This window comes from Pelodiscus sinensis, chromosome 14 (assembly GCF_049634645.1).
Source record: "Pelodiscus sinensis isolate JC-2024 chromosome 14, ASM4963464v1, whole genome shotgun sequence".
NCBI lineage: Eukaryota > Metazoa > Chordata > Testudines > Trionychidae > Pelodiscus > Pelodiscus sinensis.
Genome location: NC_134724.1, coordinates 38,968,620 through 38,974,247, shown reverse-complemented (window position 1 = coordinate 38,974,247; position 5,628 = coordinate 38,968,620).

Genomic DNA, 5,628 nt, shown 5'->3' with positions numbered 1-5,628 from the left:
TACCCTTCCCTAGCCCCTCTTCTTGATGTACAAAATAAAGGACAATTGTGTTCAAAAATGGAATCTGTCTTTACTGAACAAAACTGGGGGAGACTGGGAAAAGGAGGTGGGAGAGGGGAAGAGAGAGGGGAGGGCAACTAAAATGATCGGGGGTTGGGAACAGGTCCCATATGAAGAGAGGCTAAAGAGACTGGGACTTTTCAGCTTAGAAAAGAGGAGACGGAGGGGGGCAGGATAGAGGTCTCTAAAATCAGGAGTTGGGTGGAGAGGATGCATACAGAAAAGTTCTTCATTAGTTCCCATAATAGAAGGACTAGAGGACACCAAAGGAAAGGAATGGGTAGCAGACTTCAAACTAGTAACAGAAAGTTGTTCTTCACAAAGCAAAGAGTCAACCTGTGGAACTCCTTGCTGCAGGAGGCTGTGAAGGCTAGAACTGGAACAGAGTTTAAAGGAAAGTGAGATCAAGTCATGGAGGTTGGGTCCATGGAGTGGTATTAGCCAGGGGGTAGGAGTGGTGTCCCTGCCCAAGGTTTGTGGAAGGCTGGAGAGGGATGGCACGAGACAAATGGCTTGGTCACTGTCTTCAGTCCATCCCCTCCAGGGTCCCTAGGGTTGGCCGCTGTCGGCAGACAGGCTACTGGGCTAGATGGACCTTTGGTCTGACCCAGGACGGCCATTGTAAGCTCAGGGCTCAGGGTCGGGGGTCGCAGTGGACCCCCTTGATTCTCTTGCACACCTGCTCCTGGGTGGCCAGGCTGGCAGCTCTCCTGCCCTAGACGGCCACTTTCCTGTGCCTAGTGCGGAGATCGTTGACGAGGTCCACGATGTCCGCACTAGCCCAGGCGGGTGCCCGCCTCTTGCGGTCCCGGGCAAGCTCCCGGGAGCTGCCAGCCTGGTCCCGGGAAGAGGGGGAGGGCTGGGGGGCATCGGGTGGGTGGCTTGATCCGTGCCAGGTGCAGGGTCTGCTGGCTGGGTGCTGGCAGGCTTGCACCTGGCACGGGCACCGTAGCCAGCCCGTGCCCCCTTAAGGGGTCTGGGGCCGGGAGGGGGGCAGACAAGTTTCCCTGGTGTTGGCCAGAGTGGCCACCAGGGAAACCTCGGGAGGGCTAGCCTTGAGGGCGGGGGGCTACACACCCCTTAATTCGAACTAGCTAGTTCGAACTAGGCTTATAGAATCATAGAATCATAGAATCATAGGACTGGAAGGGACCTCAAGAGGTCATCGAGTCCAGCCCCCCGCCCTCAAGGCAGGACCAAGCTCCGTCTACACCATCCCTGACAGATGTCTATCTAACCTGTTCTTAAATATCTCCAGAGAGGGAGATTCCACCACCTCCCTTGGCAATTTATTCCAATATTTGACCACCCTGACAGTTAGGAATTTTTTCCTAATGTCCAATCTAAACCTCCCCTGCTGCACTTTAAGCCCATTACTCCTTGTCCTGTCCTCAGAAACCAAGAGGAACAAATTTTCTCCTTCCTCCTTGTGACACCCTTTTAGATATTTGAAAACCGCTATCATGTCCCCCCTTAATCTTCTTTTTTCCAAACTAAACAAGCCCAGTTCATGAAGCCTGGCTTCATAGGTCATGTTCTCTAGACCTTTAATCACTCTTGTTACTCTTCTCTGTACCCTTTCCAATTTCTCCACATCTTTCTTGAAATGTGGCGCCCAGAACTGGACACAGTACTCCAGCTGAGGCCTAACTAGTGCAGAGTAGAGCGGCAGAATGACTTCACGAGTTTTGCTTACAACACACCTGTTAATCCTCGTAGAATGAGGTTTTCCTAGTTCGAACTAAGCGCTCCGCTAGTTCGAATTAAATTTGAACTAGCGGAGCGCTAGTGTAGCGCCTATGAAAGTTAGTTCGAACTAACTTTGTAGTGCAGACATACCCACACTGACTCATATTTAGCTTGACCCCTAGATCCCCTTCTGCAGTACTTCTTCTTAGGCAGTCGCTTCCCATTCTGGATACTGTGTGACACGGATTGTTCCTCCCTAAGTGGAGCACTTTGCATTTGTCCTAGCTGAACCTTCCTCCAGTAACCGCCAGTAGCTGTCCTCTTTCAGTACAGGTGTGGCGAGGACACAAAAGGCCACCCTTTAGGCAAGCAGATTTGTAAACGGCCAGAGTCTCTGGTGCTGTGCTACCTAGTGTTCTGCTCAAAACTTACCTGTATCTCTGCCTTGAACAGCCCCAGCGCGTGGGCGCAGACAGGGTGTGTTTCTCTCTTCTCCTTTTAGGGTGCAGCCTCTGGCTTGTCTGCCAGTTTGCTGAGAAATGTACTCCATCACCAGGACCAAACAGGAAGGAAGTGAGATGTGTTGGTCTGTGCCCTATCGGACACTTGCTCAGAAGCGGGGCTAGAATGACTGATGGTTTGCATGTGGGTGGTGATGAGGGAAAGCTCTTAGCCAGAGCTGGACAGAGAATGGTTCAGACAGGAGTTTTACTTCTCACTGACATGAGAGAATCCTTGCTGAGGGTGTTCGCAGGCAGACTGGAAGGTCCCATGTTTGCGTGGGCTGGCTGGCCCTGTTGAGAAGAAATCGGAGTACAGCCTTGCAGGACTTCAAACAATCGACTTGGAAATTGTTGCAGCGGATACACTTCCAGGAAGCGTTCAGGCTTTGAACCTGGCCACTGAGGAAAATACTGTCCACGAGCTTCCCAGCCTGCTCTGCTCTCCCCGTGTCAGAGGAGCAACCTGGCCTCCTCGGTCTCCATCTGCCCCATAGCCCACAGCGCCAGGGAGCGCTTGCACGGGAAACGGCTCGCTCAGGAGACATCATCTGAGGGCACCATTGTGACGTAGTGGGGGTACCTGGCTGGTTTCTATGCTGCTGGCTCTGGGGTAACCCCCACTGGCTGCCGTGGGTACCACGGCCCAGCAAAACAGGATGAGTCACTATGCAAATCAGTGGCCAGACACCCCCCATGGAGAGGAACAAAGGAAGGTGGAATGCTGCCCTGGCTGGGGGCAGGGCTGGAAGAGGGTTAGTTAGTTGCTGTCTGTGAGCATGGAGGTGACAGCCTAGGGAGAGGGGCTGGAGTTTAGGGGCCCAGTCTCCCCCATCTCAAGGGGGCCTGAGGTATCCTAGCCCAGCTCTGTGACCAGATTACATCTGTGCTGTGCTGTATCCTGGAGAGGCAATAAACTTCCTCTATTCCACCGGCTGGTGCAGTCTGTTTGTGCCATTTCGGGGTGCAGGAGACGGGGAACCCCCAACGCGCCATCACAACCATAACCAGAGCAGCAACTCCAGGCTCTCTGCTGCACCCTGCCTACACTTCTCCAAGTGTCGAGTAGTGCGGTGATTGCTGCTCCTTGCTACACACCAGCCTGCTCCCGGACCCTCCATCTCCCGCGGCTCTTCCTAAAACCGTGTGGAACTCGCTCTCATTCAAAGCCTTCCCCTTACACCTGCACAGAAATACCTGGAGGCCTCAGCGATCACGTGTCTATGGGATAACGCCAGTGTCTGCCTCTCTCCAGGTGACCCCAGACTCCCTGGTCTACAGCACAAGCCTGTCCTACAACCCAGTGACCCTGAGAACCAGCCCAGCTGCGAGTCCAGGTGAGCCCAGGGACAGGGCATCTCAGTCACCCATCGTCAGCCCCTGTCCCGGGAGCAGGTTCAGCATCGGAGGTTTCTTCCTGTCCCAGGAAGGACAATGTGAGCAGCAGTCAGCCTGGGTCCCCTTCAGCCCCACCTTGTCTGCGGAGGAGAGGCCGGGCGTCTCCCTGTGCCTGATGACGGAAATACCCTGCTTGCCAGTGCATAAGAACAAAGGAACAGCCTTCACTGGCGCAGACAAAGGTCCCTCCAGCCCAGCGGCCGGTCTGCCCACAGTGACCGGCGCCCGGTGCCCCGGAGGGGGGAACAGAACAGGGAACCCTCACGTGATCCCTCCTCCTCGTCACCCATTCCCCGCCCCTGACAAACAGGCTGGGACACCATCCCTGCCCAGCCTGGCTAATAGCCACCGATGGAGCGCGTAGGTAGGTGGATTTACCACCTGGTGGGCTCACAGGTCTCTGGCTCCATCGAGGATGGTAACCAGAAGGCTGCTTGTGTGTGTGCTCAGTGATGTGGGCCCAATGAGCACAGCAGACCCCATGAGGGCCCCCAAAGACCACTACCAGATACGGATCAATGGTGCCAGGCCGGGTTTATTGTAGAGCAAAGTGCAGTAACAGTCGTCAGTCGACTCTACTGAACCACTACGCACGTGTACTTGCCACAATGGAACGACTCAACCAGTGGAAAATTTCCACTGCCCCCCCCCGCCCGCCCATACAAAGGCTGTCTGCCCAAGACACCACCTTATATACAGGTACAACAAGTCACACCTCACTGCTGATGGTGTCAGGTTACCACCCTCTGCCGCTACTTAGATACCACCCCACCCCTGTACCTTGTGGTTTGATTAGCTCATCGTGTGTCATTTTAGACCTTTTCCTGAACCTGTGGGGAGTGGGCCCCAAGGTCTTTTTTAATGAGTGAATGGTACCGTGTGATTTCAACTTCTGTTCTGCACCCGGGCCTATGGCCAGGTCCTGTTTTGTACTCTCAGCCCTGTTTGTGCCAAGTTCTGTGAGCTGGAGCCTGCCTCTTCCTCACAGCTTCGCTTTGCTTTGCTTTATGTTCGCCATGTTCTGCCCATTGCCACCGAGGCCTCAGGCCTCAACCCTGTGCTGCATAGGCTCATGTTTCAGGCCCTCGTCTTACTACATTCCCCCCTTTTTGTTTGTCCTGGGGAGGGTGTTTACCCATCGTCCCAGAAACGCACAGTGCAGGGACTGAAGGAGACCCAGGGGGCTAAGCACTGTTCTGCGGACACCTGCCTTTACCGTTCCTGCCCCACCTGTGCCTTGGTCTGCACGTTCCCTTCTAGGACAGATGGAAATGTTTGAAGTGGTCCTGGGCTGCACCAGAAGGGGCGGGGCCAGGATACTTCCCTGCTTCCCCCAGCCCATGATTGGTGTGGGAGTGGGGGCGCGCCTTTGCCCCCTCCAGAGGTTCCCCCTTGGCGCCCACGCCCCTGGGTGGGAGGAGACTTTGTGCGCTCCCCCTTCTGCCCCAGGCCAGTCAGGGCTTGGGGGCAGGGGAGCGTGCTTCGTCTCCTCCTGCCCTGCCAGCAGCACATGGCGCTTGTACGCGCCGCATGCTCCTGGCAGGGCGGAGGAAACTTCATGCGCTTCCTTCCAGCGCCAGGCCCTGATTGGCTTGCGGGTGGGGTGCATCAGGGCCATGGGGGCCCCTTTGCCCACCCCTGGCCTGGGGGGTTCGGGAACCCAAGGGCCCAGGTGCTGGCCAGGCTGGAGGCAAAGTCAGCAGAAGGGGCGGTTGCTGTGCAATCCCTGTCTAGCCAGGGTGCTGCTCCGGGGTGGGGGTGGCTCCGATGGGGAAGCTCACCCTGCCCGTCCCATCCTGCCCCCGGGGCATGCCCGCCCCACTGCCGGAGCCTTGGGCGGCCGTATCGGCCCATGAGCTCAGCAGCAGCCTTGAATGCTCCTTATCACCTCTCGCCGCCCAAACACGCCAGTGGCACCAGCCTGTTCGTCTCCAGCGTCCGATGCCATCTGTAAACAACAGGAGCCTGGGACAGTTCCCTT